At 43.3% G+C, this 14,104-nt stretch overlaps 4 non-coding genes across 4 annotated transcripts; 1 reads left to right on the forward strand and 3 right to left on the reverse strand.

Moving 5' to 3' along the window:
- Positions 1 to 284: 284 nt before the first annotated feature.
- On the reverse strand, positions 285 to 357 carry TRNAK-CUU (transfer RNA lysine (anticodon CUU)). The gene has a single exon. It is a non-coding gene; the product is annotated as a tRNA-Lys (tRNA).
- Positions 358 to 513: 156 nt separating this feature from the next.
- TRNAG-GCC (transfer RNA glycine (anticodon GCC)) lies at positions 514 to 584 on the forward strand. The gene has a single exon. It is a non-coding gene; the product is annotated as a tRNA-Gly (tRNA).
- Positions 585 to 4,213: 3,629 nt separating this feature from the next.
- TRNAK-CUU (transfer RNA lysine (anticodon CUU)) lies at positions 4,214 to 4,286 on the reverse strand. Its single transcript has one exon. It is a non-coding gene; the product is annotated as a tRNA-Lys (tRNA).
- A 2,169-nt stretch (positions 4,287 to 6,455) lies between these two features.
- On the reverse strand, positions 6,456 to 6,528 carry TRNAK-CUU (transfer RNA lysine (anticodon CUU)). The gene has a single exon. It is a non-coding gene; the product is annotated as a tRNA-Lys (tRNA).
- Between the last annotated feature and the right edge of the window lie 7,576 nt (positions 6,529 to 14,104).

Consider the following 14,104-nt stretch of genomic DNA (forward strand, 5'->3'; position numbering starts at 1 on the left):
ATAAACACCACCCAATGTTGTGCTCAAAGCAAATGACTCTTAGATTTGGAGTCTTATTTGCTATTGACTCAGATAGCTAGGCTTTTTTACAGTGTTATGGCATCATGGCAAGGCAAGGATTGCCCTTCAATCTATAAAACCAAAGCAAGGTTTCCACATTTAGTAGATCCTGAGATTCCTGCTTGGTTTCACACACTGATGTACACCTCTTTTAAGTTTCAAATAAAACACGTTTGGTTGTGTAGTGACAGAGACCTCACCTATAGAATTCTGGGAAAAAACATCGCCCAACGTGGGGCTCGAACCCACGACCCTGAGATTAAGAGTCTCATGCTCTACCGACTGAGCTAGCCAGGCTTGGTTACTGTGATGTGACAAAAAGGCCACTCAAGCCAAGGAGTGCCCTACAAGCTATTAAAGTAGATCTAGGCTACCACATTCAGTACACTGAGATTCATGCTTGGTTTCACACATTGAGGAAAATGGGTAAGTTACCGTGCAGTAAAATGTGAAGCATTGGTTGTTCAGTGGTAGAATTCTCGCCTGCCACGCGGGAGGCCCGGGTTCGATTCCCGGCCAATGCAGTACTCAAGTTTTACTGAAATTATGGTATATTTTGTTAAAGAGTGGCTGGCTCTTTGCATTTTGGTGGTGCAGGTATAGAATTCCACATACAATAAATTAATGGTAGAATCTTGTGGTTTAGTGGTAGAATTCCCACCTGACAAGAGAGAGGTCTGGATCTGAAAAGAGAATAAACACCAAACAAATGTTGTACTAAAAGCATATGACTTAGCTTGGGAGTTTTATTTCTATTGACTAAGCTGTCCAGGCTTTGTTACAGTGTTGTAGCATCAAGGCAAGGCAACGCTTGCTCTTCAATCTACACTATTAAACCAAAGCAAAGTTTCCACATTCAGTAGATCCTGATATTCCTGCATGGTTTAACCCACTGATGTACACCTGAAACAGCGATATATTTTGTTAAAGAGTGCCTGGCTCTTTGCATTTTGGTGGTGCAGGTATAGAATTTAACATACAATGATTTAGTGGTAGAATCTTGTGGTTTTGTGGTAGAATTCTCGCCTGCCATGAGGGAGGCATGGATCTGAAAAGGGAATAAACACCACCCAATGTTGTGTGTCAATGTAGATCTAGGCTACCACATTCAGTACACTGAGATGAATGCTTGGTTTCACACATTGATAAAAATGTGTAAGTAACCATGGTGTAAAATGTGAAGCATTGGTTGTTCAGTGGTAGAATTCTCGCCTGCCATGCGCGAGGCCTGGGTTCGATTCCCGGCCAATGCAGTACTCAAGTTTTACTGAAGTTATGTTATATTTTGTTAAAGAGTGGCTGGCTCTTTGCATTTTGGTGGTGCAGGTATAGAATTCCAGGTACTTGTGTATTTTGGGGGCGCCCCCGATGTCCGTCGTACGACGAACAGATCGCATCGCATCGCATGCCATGCACCCGATGTCATGCGATGCGACGCGATTTTGACCCCCTATACGACCAAAAATCGTATAAGCACCCTAAAGGGTGCTTTTGAGCACCCAAATGGGTGCTTACAATGTTAAATGCACCCCCACGCCACCCCCCACTATAAACGTGAACCCGAAGCGTGGCGAGTGCAGCAAGCCCGCGAGGGGCGGCGGTACGCGTCCTACGACCTTTTCATACCCCCACTATCCACGTCGGCGTGGAGTTGAGAATAGAATAGTGTGGCGAGCGCAGCGAGCCACCGAGCCCGAAGCGTGGCGAGCGCAGCGAGCCCCGCGAGGGGACGCGGATACCTTCACAGTTATACGCGTCCCCTCGCGGGCTTCACAGGTGTCCGTGGCGACGCGGACACCTGTGAAGCCCGCGAGGGGACGCGTTTACCTGTGAAGGTATCCGCGTCCCCTCGCGGGGCTCACTGCGCTCGCCACGCTTCGGGCTCGGTGGCTCGCTGCGCTCGCCACACTATTCTATTCTCAACTCCACGCCGACGTGGATAGTGGGGGTATGAAAAGGTCGTAGGACGCGTACCGCCGCCCCTCGCGGGCTCGCTGCGCTCGCCACGCTTCGGGTTCACGTTTATAGCGGGGGGTGGCGTGGGGGTGCATTTAACATTGTAAGCACCCATTTGGGTGCTTAACATTGTATAAGCACCCATTAGGGTGCTTATACAATGTTTAATCGCATCGCATCGCATCGTATGGCATCGTATGCCATGTACAATGGCATACAATTTCAAAATTGTATGCCATCGTGCACTATCGTACGATATCGCGTCGCATCGCATACCATCGTATGTGTTATGGTATGCGATGCGATGGGCGCCGCCAAAATACACAAGTACCGAATTCCACATACAATAAATTAATGGTAGAATCTTGTGGTTTAGTGGTAGAATTCCCACCTGCCAAGAGAGAGGTCTGGATCTGAAAAGGAAATAAACACCAAACAAATGTTGTACTGAAAGCATATGACTCTTAGCTTGGGAGTTTTATTTCTATTGACTAAGCTGGCCTGGCTTTGTTACAGTGTTGTGGCATCAAGGCAAGGCAAGGCTTGCCCTTCAATCTACACTATTAAACCAAAGCAAAGTTTTCACATTCAGTAGATCCTGATATTCCTGCATGGTTTCACCCACTGATGTACACCTGAAACCGCGATATATTTTGTTAAAGAGTGCCTGGCTCTTTGCATTTTGGTGGTGCAGGTATAGAATTCAACATACAATGATTTAGTGGTAGAATCTTGTGGTTTAGTGGTAGAATTCTCGCCTGCCATGAGGGAGGCATGGATCTGAAAAGGGAATAAACACCACCCAATGTTGTGCTCAAAGCAAATGACTCTTAGATTTGGAGTCTTATTCGCTATTGACTCAGATAGCTAGGCTTTTTTACAGTGTTATGGCATCATTGCAAGGCAAGGATTGCCCTTCAATCTATAAAACCAAAGCAAGGTTTCCACATTTAGTAGATTCTGAGATTCCTGCTTGGTTTCACACACTGATGTACACCTCTTTTAAGTTTCAAATAAAACACGTTTGGTTGTGTAGTGACAGAGATCTCGCCTGTAGAATTCTGGGAAAAAACACTGCCCAACGTGGGGCTCGAACCCACGACCCTGAGATTAAGAGTCTAATGCTCTACCAACTGAGCTAGCCAGGCTTGGTTACTGAGGTGTGACAAACAGGCCACTCAAGCCAAGGAGTGCCCTACAAGCTATTAAAGTAGATCTAGGCTACCACATTCAGTACACTGAGATGCATGCTTGGTTTCACACATTGAGGAAAATGGGTAAGTAACCATGAAGTAAAATGTGAAGCATTGGTTGTTCAGTGGTAGAATTCTCGCCTGCCACGCGGGAGGCCCGAATTTTGATTCCCGGCCAATGCAGTACTCACATTTTACTGAAATTATGGTATATTTTGTTAAAGAGAGTCTGGCTCTTTGCATTTTGGTGGTGCAGGTATAGATTTCCACATACAATAAATTAATGGTAGAATCTTGTGGTTTAGTGGTAGAATTCCCAGCTGCCAAGAGAGAGGTCTGGATCTAAAAAGGGAATAAACACCAAACAAATGTTGTACTAAAAGCATATGACTCTTAGCTTGGGAGTTTTATTTCTATTGACTAAGCTGGCCAGGCTTTGTTACAGTGTTGTAGCATCAAGGCAAGGCAACGCTTGCTCTTCAATCTACACTATTAAACCAAAGCAAAGTTTCCACATTCAGTAGATCCTGATATTCCTGCATGGTTTCACCCACTGATGTACATCTGAAACAGCGATATATTTTGTTAAAGAGTGCCTGGCTCTTTGCATTTTGGTGGTGCAGGTATAGAATTCAACATACAATGATTTAGAGGTAGAATCTTGTGGTTTAGTGGTAGAATTCTCGCCTGCCATGAGGGAGGCATGGATCTGAAAAGGGAATAAACACCACCCAATGTTGTGCTCAAAGCAAATGAATCTTAGATTTGGAGTCTTATTCGCTATTGACTCAGATAGCTAGGCTTTTTTAAAGTGTTATGGCATCATGGCAAGGCAAGGATTGCCCTTCAATCTATAAAACCAAAGCAAGGTTTCCACATTTAGTAGATCCTTAGATTATTGCTTGGTTTCACACACTGATGTACACCTCTTTTAAGTTTCAAATAAAACTCGTTTGGTTGTGTAGTGACAGAGATCTCGCCTGTAGAATTCTGGGAAAAAACACCGCCCAACGTGGGGCTCGAACCCACGACCCTGAGATTAAGAGTCTCATGCTCTACCGACTGAGCTAGCCAGGCTTGGTTACTGTAGTGTCACAAAAAGGCCACTCAAGCCAAGGAGTGCCCTACAAGCTATTAAAGTAGATCTAGGCTACCACATTCAGTACACTGAGATGCATGCTTGGTTTCATTCATTGAGGAAAATGGGTAAGTAACCGGGAAGTAAAATGTGAAGCATTGGTTGTTCAGTGGTAGAATTCTCGCCTGCCACGCGGGAGGCCCGGGTTCGATTCCCGACCAATGCAGTACTCAAGTTTTACTGAAATTATGGTATATTTTGTTAAAGAGTGGCTGGCTCTTTGCATTTTGGTGGTGCAGGTATAGAATTCCACATACAATAAATTAATGGTAGAATCTTGTGGTTTAGTGGTGGAATTCCCACCTGCCAAGAGAGAGGTCTGGATCTGAAAAGGGAATAAACACCAAACAAATGTTGTACTAAAAGCATATGACTCTTAGCTTGGGAGTTTTATTTCTATTGACTAAGCTGGCCAGGCTTTGTTACAGTGTTGTAGCATCAAGGCAAGGCAACGCTTGCTCTTCAATCTACACTATTAAACCAAAGCAAAGTTTCCACATTCAGCAGATCCTGATATTCCTGCATGGTTTCACCCACTGATGTACACCTGAAACAGCGATATATTTTGTTAAAGAGTGCCTGGCTCTTTGCATTTTGGTGGTTCAGGTATAGAATTCAACATACAATGATTTAGTGGTAGAATCTTGTGGTTTTGTGGTAGAATTCTCGCCTGCCATGAGGGAGACATGGATCTGAAAAGGGAATAAACACCACCAAATGTTGTGCTCAAAGCAAATGACTCTTAGATTTGGAGTCTTATTCGCTATTGACTCAGATAGCTAGGCTTTTTTACAGTGTTATGGCATCATGGCAAGGCAAGGATTGCCCTTGAATCTATAAAACCAAAGCAAGGTTTCCACATTTAGTAGATCCTAAGATTCCTGCTTGGTTTCACACACTGATGTACACCTCTTTTAAGTTTCAAATAAAACACGTTTGGTTGTGTAGTGACAGAGACCTTACCTCTAGAATTCTGGGAAAAAACACCGCCCAACGTGGGGCTCGAACCCACGACCCTGAGATTAAGAGTCTCATGCTCTACCGACTGAGCTAGCCAGGGTTGGTTACTGTGGTGTGACAAAAAGGCCACTCAAGCCAAGGAGTGCAATACAAGCTATTAAAGTAGATCTAGGCTACCACATTCAGTACACTGAGATGCATGCTTGGTTTCACACATTGAGGAAAATGTGTAAGTAACCGTGAAGTAAAATGTGAAGCATTGGTTGTTCAGTGGTAGAATTCTCGCCTGCCACGCGGGAGGCCTGGGTCCGATTCCCAGCCAATGCAGTACTCACATTTTACTGAAATTATGGTATATTTTGTTAAAGAGTGTCTGGCTCTTTGCATTTTGGTGGTGCAGGTATAGAATTCCACATACAATAAATTAATGTTAGAATCTTGTGGTTTAGTGGTAGAATTCCCACCTGCCAAGAGAGAGGTCTGGATCTGAAAAGGGAATAAACACCAAACAAATGTTGTACTAAAAGCATATGACTCTTAGCTTGGGAGTTTTATTTCTATTGACTAAGCTGGCCAGGCTTTGTTACAGTGTTGTAGCATCAAGGCAAGGCAACGCTTGCTCTTCAATCTACACTATTAAACCAAAGCAAAGTTTCCACATTCAGTAGATCCTGATATTCCTGCATGGTTTCACCCACTGATGTACACCTGAAACAGCGATATATTTTGTTAAAGAGTGCCTGGCTCTTTGCATTTTGGTGGTGCAGGTATAGAATTCAACATACAATGATTTAGTGGTAGAATCTTGTGGTTTAGTGGTAGAATTCTCGCCTGCCATGAGGGAGGCATGGATCTGAAAAGGGAATAAACACCACCCAATGTTGTGCTCAAAGCAAATGACTCTTAGATTTGGAGTCTTATTCGCTATTGACTCAGATAGCTAGGCTTTTTTACAGTGTTATGGCATCATGGCAAGGCAAGGATTGCCCTTCAATCTATAAAACCAAAGCAAGGTTTCCACATTTAGTAGATCCTGAGATTCCTGCTTGGTTTCACACACTGATGTACACCTCTTTTAAGTTTCAAATAAAACACGTTTGGTTGTGTAGTGACAGAGATCTCGCCTGTAGAATTCTGGGAAAAAACACCGCCCAACGTGGGGCTCGAACCCACGGCCCTGAGATTAAGAGTCTCATGCTCTACCGACTGAGCTAGCCAGGCTTGGTTACTGTGGTGTGACAAAAAGGCCACTCAAGCCAAGGAGTGCCCTACAAGCTATTAAAGTAGATCTAAGCTACCACATTCAGTACACTGAGATGCATGCTTGGTTTCACACATTGAGGAAAATGGGTAAGTAACCGTGAAGTAAAATGTGAAGCATTGGTTGTTCAGTGGTAGAATTCTCGCCTGCCACGCGGGAGGCCTGGGTCCGATTCCCGGCCAATGCAATACTCAAGTTTTACTGAAATTATGGTATATTTTGTTAAAGAGTGGCTGGCTCTTTGCATTTTGGTGGTGCAGGTATAGAATTCCACATACAATAAATTAATGGTAGAATCTTGTGGTTTAGTGGTAGAATTCCCACCTGCCAAGAGAGAGGTCTGGATCTGAAAAGGGAATAAACACCAAACAAATGTTGTACTAAAAGCATATGACTCTTAGCTTGGGAGTTTTATTTCTATTGACTAAGCTTTCCAGGCTTTGTTACAGTGTTGTAGCTTCAAGGCAAGGCAACGCTTGCTCTTCTATCTACACTATTAAACCAAAGCAAAGTTTCCACATTCAGTAGATCCTGATATTCCTGCATGGTTTCACCCTACTGATGTACACCTGAAACAGCGATATGGCAAGGCAAGGATTGCCCTTCAATCTATAAAACCAAAGCAAGGTTTCCACATTTAGTAGATCCTGAGATTCCTGCTTGGTTTCACACACTGATGTACACCTCTTTTACGTTTCAAATAAAACACGTTTGGTTGTGTAGTGACAGAGACCTCACCTATAGAATTCTGGGAAAAAACACTGCCCAACATGGGGCTCGAACCCACGACCCTGAGATTAAGAGTCTCATGCTCTGGGGACCACGGCTGTGAGGGAGTGAGCGGGAGCGAGACAGAGCTCCCCGGCTGGATATCCGGATCAGCGCTTTCTGTTATGCCCAAGGCTGATGCGAGGCTCCAGGGGTCAGATAGCAGAAACTAACCCTGCTGCTGCCGGATGAAAGCACTAACCTCTAGTGAGAGGACCGGCACCGTGTTGTAGCTGCTGGAGAAAGGAGACGTGTTGCAGGCTGCAGGCTGGACGGACATCACTCGGCTGGGGAATTAATCTCCAAACAGCACAGCAACCTCCAAACAGTAAAAGCGGGCAGCCAGTGGGGGAAGTGGCAGTCAGTAGAGGAGACAGCCCGAAGAGACGGAACGGCCGGCTAATAAAACTGAAAGGCAGGAGGGCAGTAAAATGGATGAGACACCAGGAGACAGACTTCAAGTGACTGGTGCAGTATCATAAATCTATGGTCTCTGTCTCTGATCCCTATATCTGCATTAACCCTGTTGACAGACTGTTACCAAATTATCTGATGCAAGTGTCAATGATTTATTGATCTCTACACGCTATGAAAGCGGGGGAGAAGTGTTTGCTCATAGCAGTGGCTTAAAACAGTGTATACCTGTTTGTAAAGCCATCCTAAAGAAAAGTTTATTTGACAAATAGCTGGATAACCTGATTGTTTTCTAAGTTGATTTGCTCCAGCTGGTCCCTGTCGAGGCAGTCAGCTATAATACCAGCCATAAAGGACCTTCTTGACCTTTACATACCAGACTGTTAACACTGAAGTTGTCTCGCTGGTAGCTGTTCATTCATTCAGCAGGAGAAAAGTATTTCAATACTAGTTAGACACTTTATTGCCAGCAACTTTCCATTAAAGTAATCAGGGACACAACTTCTGTACCAGCATGAGAAAGTGCTGACCAATTGAAACTGCATCAGGCTGCATCAGATAATTGGTCAGGAAAAACCTGGTCACAATAATCCCAATATATTGGTCACAATAATCCCCTGCAAATTTTTGTTGTAACCTGCATGATAAATTGTGGTACAATCGTCTATAAAAATAAAAGCAGGAGTCTGACCGGGACAACTTCTAATATACAATGGGAAAAACAGGCAACACTTCAGCCGCAGCACGGCTAGAACGATATGCTCGTACACAAACAGGGAATACATCCCAAACACCAAACTCCACTCCACATGCCTCTCCATCTAAAAGCAGTCCACAAAGACCCACAGAAATAACTCTTCAGCAGATTCTAGAGGCAATAAGCACTAGCGAGCAGAGAATATCTGAAAAAATTAATGGAGTACAATCAGAAATCACATCAATTAGAGTGGAGCTTAAAGCGACAAACGAGAGAATTAAAGAAACTGAAAACCGTATTTCGGCCCTGGAATACTCCAATACGCATTGGAGCATTAAAGTATCTTCCTTAGCCCAACAGATGTCAGAGATGAAATCGAAAATATCTGACATGGAAGGTAGACTGAGGAGGAACAACCTCCGTTTTGTAGGTTTGCCAGAGCGAGTGGAGGGGACAGAGGCGACATTATTTCTTGCAAAATGGATGACTGATAAATTTGGGGCATCTGCTTTTTCCAGTCAGTTTGCAGTGGAGAGGGCGCATAGGATTCCATCTAGGCCACCACCACCGGGGGCCCCTCCCCGCACATTGATAGCAAAGTTTCTCAACTTTCAGGACAGAGACACTATACTTTGGCTGCTTCGTACCAAAACTACACTGGAATATAATGGTACTAGAGTCTCTGTGTTTCCAGACTTTGCCTTTGATGTTCAGAGAGACAGAGCGAAATACTTTGATATTAAAAAAAGTTTGCGCGATCGCAATATCAAATATTCAATGGTTTACCCTGCTAAACTCAGGATTGTTTGTAATGGTGAAACCATCTTTTTTTCAACTCCCGATGAGGCGGCCAAATGGGTTGATAAATACTCACCGGGTAGCCGTCAGTTGGCGACCAATGAATCCGCTTAATGTAAACAAACAGAATAGAGTGTAGCAGAAACAAAATGATAATAGAAATTTAGTTCTGCCGGGGGGCTCCCCTCATATTGGTGGTCCTAGATTTTTTTTAGCCCCACAGAAAAGGATTTATTTTTCTTTCTTTTTTTTCTTTTTTTTTTTTTTTACTTTTTTTTTTATCTTTTTCTCTTGGGTGCTTGGGAAGGAGTGGGAGGGATATCGGTTTAGGTATGCCTAGGGGTATACGGTATACAGGGAGGGGGGGGGATCTATGTATTATTGTATGTGTATGATATTTGTATTTTTTGTACAATCAGTCAAGTCAAGGTATGGGCAATTGGTGATAGTAATCAGGTGGTTGATTTATTGTGCACCTGCCAGGGAGGGGGCTGTGATGATGCATGGTATATACAGATGCAGTAAAAAATAGATGGTAAAAATTATCACATGGAATGTCCGTGGCATAAATAATAAAATCAAACGCTCCTTGGTCATGGACCAATTAAGGAAGTCTAAGGCCGATATTATGTGTATGGTTGAAACCCACTTGACCGGTGGGAAACAGCTTGCGTTAAAGAGACCATGGGTAGCGACGACTTACCATGCACCATTTATATCCTCCTCTAGGGGTATCTCAGTGTTGATTAGGAAATCCTTGTCATATACATGTAATAGGGTACTCCTGGATTCTGGGGGGCGCTATATCTTTTTAGACTGTTCGATTAATAATATTCATATATTGCTGATGTTTATATATATTCCCCCACCGTTTAGTTATGAAATATTGGTAAAAGCAGCTGAATTTGCATCAACCCATCCTCAAACCCCTATAATCTGTATGGGCGATTTTAATAACATCATTGACCCACAACTAGACAGATGGAGAACAATCCCGCTAGATAAAGCAAAGGGTGGTACCGGTTTCTCTAATTTCATATCGGATATGGGATGGGTGGACATATGGAGACTCCGAAACCCAACCAATACCCAATATTCTTCTTATTCGGCTACCCATCGGGTTTTTTCCAGAATTGATCTTACGTTTATATCTAGAGACCTGGTTACCCAGGTGAGAACAATAGAATATAAACCAAGGGGAATTTCTGACCACTCGCCTATGGAATTAGAACTACTAGAAATTAGAGATAAGGGGCAAGGATTTTGGAGGTTCAATGCAAATTGGCTGCAATCATTGGGTCAGGATGGCACTATTACTGCCCAGTGGGAGGAATTTTGGAGTTTAAATAGGGGCTCAACCGCATCAGCGAATATGTGGGACGCCTTTAAGTCATATGGGGGGAACATTAAAAAAGAGGATAACGGAGATAAAAAAAGATAGTAGGGAAAAGATTCAGGACTTAGAAAAGAAAAGTACGGCTCTCGAAATAAAATATTTAGTGGATGGTAGTGAATCCTCCAGGCTTGATTGGCTCCAATCACAGGGTGAGTGGTTGGAGACACTACGGGTACAGAATATAAAGGCAATGGCATTTGGTACACAAAGGAATTACCAGCATTCCGATAGATCAGGTAAACACCTTGCCTATTTGGCTCAAGTAGAATCCCAGTCCAATAGCATAAATGTGATTGAGAGAGGGGATGGAACCCAGACATATACAACTCCAGAAATCGGACAAGAATTTATACAGTATTTTACATCTATATACACATCCAGATTAAATTTGAGTGCAACGGTTATAGAGGAATATGTTCCTAAAAATATATCCGCAGTATTAGAAGATCGAGAAATACAAGACCTGGAAGCCCCATTGACTTTGGAGGAGGTGAGGAGGGCAATTGTAGATCTGCCAAGGGGTAAATCTCCGGGCCTAGATGGAATACCAGCGGAAATATACAAAAAGTTTATAGATCTTTTTGCACCACTCTTATTAGAGACATTCATGTCCTGCTTCGAGGAGAATAAACTCCCACCATCTATGGTCGAGGCGAAGATAAGTCTAATCTTGAAACAGGATAAGGATGGGAGTAAGGTTGATTCATATAGGCCTATATCTGTAATAAATGTAGAGGCCAAGATTTTGGCAAAAATCCTGGCAACCCGTCTGAATAAATATATATTAAAAATAATACATCCGGATCAGACCGGGTTTATGCCCGGTAAAACAACATCGCTAAATCTTCGCAAGCTGCAAACCCATCTGCAGACCCCCAAGGATAAAAAAAAACGATCAGCTGTACTTTCTCTTGATGCAACAAAAGCTTTCGATATAGTCGAATGGCCATATCTCTGGATAGTTCTCCAATATATGGGATTCGGCCCTAGATACATCAAATGGATACAGCTATTATATACGGAGCCCTCTGCTCGGGTCTCAGTTAATGGATGGATATCCCCTGCGTTTGTGTTGTCTAGGGGAACGAGGCAGGGGTGTCCGTTATCCCCTGCTTTATTCGCCCTGGCAATAGAGCCACTAGCCTGTTTGTTAAGAAATCAGTTAGATATTCAGGGTTTTAAAGTAGGGACAAATACAGATATAATTTCCTTGTATGCAGACGACCTCTTAATTTATCTAGCGGACTATCAGGCCGACCTACCAAGGGTTTTAGATATGATAGATCAATTTGGCGAATATTCTGGTATAAGGATAAATTGGCATAAGTCACATATTCTCTCTGTAAATCATACTGGTGTTCCCCCTTCTCTCAATCCTATCCCACTAAGCTGGGTACCGAAATTTAAGTACCTTGGCATCTGGATCTCTAAAGATCCGAAAGAATTTATCTCCCTAAATATACAACCGTTAGTGGTATATTTGGAGAAAAAATGCAAAACATGGAGTAGACTACCGTTGACAACAGTGGGGCGCGTTAACCTCATAAAGATGATTGTACTTCCGAAGATCTTATATATAGTACAACAGTCACCAATCTATCTCCCCCGTGCAATCTTTAGGAAGATCAATAGTGTTATTATATCATTTATCTGGAACTATTCGAGATCTAAGATTCGCTTTGATATGATGGTGAAGGATAGTGATCAAGGAGGGATGGGTTTGCCAGATTTTAGAACGTACTATATCGCGGCCCAGTTATCCCAGATGAGAGATTGGTTGGAAGAGGATAGAGGTAGTAACCTCGTAAAAAAACTTGTAAATATGTCTACCCCTGGAGTGAGGCCAATCTGTAGGCTACTACAGGGACATACCCTCAGGAAAGATCCCCCCTTGGTAGTCCAGGCTATCAAGGTGTGGAAAGAAGCAAATAAAATAATTGGCCACCTAAGCATGGATCCACAACATCCCATCGAGGATATGTGGATGTTTGGGGTCCTAAAAGAGTTACAACTTAGTGAGGTATGGGGTACTTTTCAAGTCAACTGTATTAGCCAGTTATATCGAGACACCCACTTTAAGTCATTCACACAATTGCAGATGGAATTTGGAATACCAAAAACCTATTTTTTCCGGTACCTTCAGTTGAGGAGTGTACTGGATCAAACATTTGCTAATTCCCCTCCAAATTTTAAAGAATCTCCCATTAAAAAGATCATTAAATCGGGTAATAGGAAGAAGGTATCCAGAATATACAAAACAATAATAAAAGAAACTCCAAGTAACTACTTAACTGAATTAAGGGTCAAATGGGAAGAGAATCTGGGCCCAATATCAGAGGAGGACTGGCAGTCAGCCCTAGGTATGGTTACTATGGCCACAAAGGCCCTAAGAGTACAACAAATCCAACTGTTTATTCTGCACAGGGCGTATTTGTCATCACCTAGATTGATTAAATATGGAGCAGTGACTTCAATAACCTGTATTAGGTGCAAAAAATTCCCGGGTACATTTTTTCACTTGCTATGGGAGTGCCAACCAGTGTCTGAATTCTGGGAACAAGTTATACGTATAATGATAAACACTGGGGTTAAGAGAGAGCTAATGTCGCCGAAGGGCTGTTTATTGAATATTTTTGAAAATACCAGAATAGACTGGGGCCTAAAAATGTATGTACTATGTATGTCCTCCTTAGCTAAGGTAATAGTCTCTAGATACTGGATGGCTAAAACCGGGCCAGTGATAGAAGAATGGATAGCGCTGGTCAATTACCCAGCTGAACAAGAGAAGTACTTAGCCGTTAACAGAAATACACTGAGTAAATACGACACAATATGGTGTAGATGGAAAGCCTCGCGCTATTGGAGTACGAGGCACACGGTAAAATAAATAATAAATATATAACAAAATATGCACACTGACACCATTTCTATAAGGTATTAATTTAATAAAACAAAGAATAACACAATGAGAATAAGGAAAGGGCAAGGTGAAGAAATGAAAAAAAAAAAAAAGGGGGGGGGGGGCATTGTTTATTGGTTTATCACTAACTTCACTACTTAACCCCTTCCCGACATTTGACGTACATTTACGTCATGGTCGGGAAGTACTTCCCGACACATGGCATAAATGTACGTCATGGTTTCTAACTGTCACTGCGTCTAGAGACGCAGTGACAGTTAGGTGATGTCTGCTGTCCCTGACAGCAGACATCCCCCCTCGTCGCCCAGGGGGGGCAGGGGTGCCCCCCCCGGTCGGCGATCGCTGTGATTGGCTGTTCAAATCTGAACAGTCAATCACAGCGTTTCCTGTGTTACCGGCGGCTAAGCCGCTCGGTAACACAGAAAACGGTGGTGATCGGTGCAGCACCGATCACCACCGAGCGGCAGCACCCCCCTCCCACCCGCCGGGCACTCACCCGGCAGCAGCAGCAGCTCCAGCGGCTCAACCGCTACGTCCGGAGCG

Source organism: Crinia signifera, chromosome 3, assembly GCF_055691185.1.
Source record: "Crinia signifera chromosome 3, ASM5569118v1, whole genome shotgun sequence".
Taxonomy (NCBI): domain Eukaryota; kingdom Metazoa; phylum Chordata; class Amphibia; order Anura; family Myobatrachidae; genus Crinia; species Crinia signifera.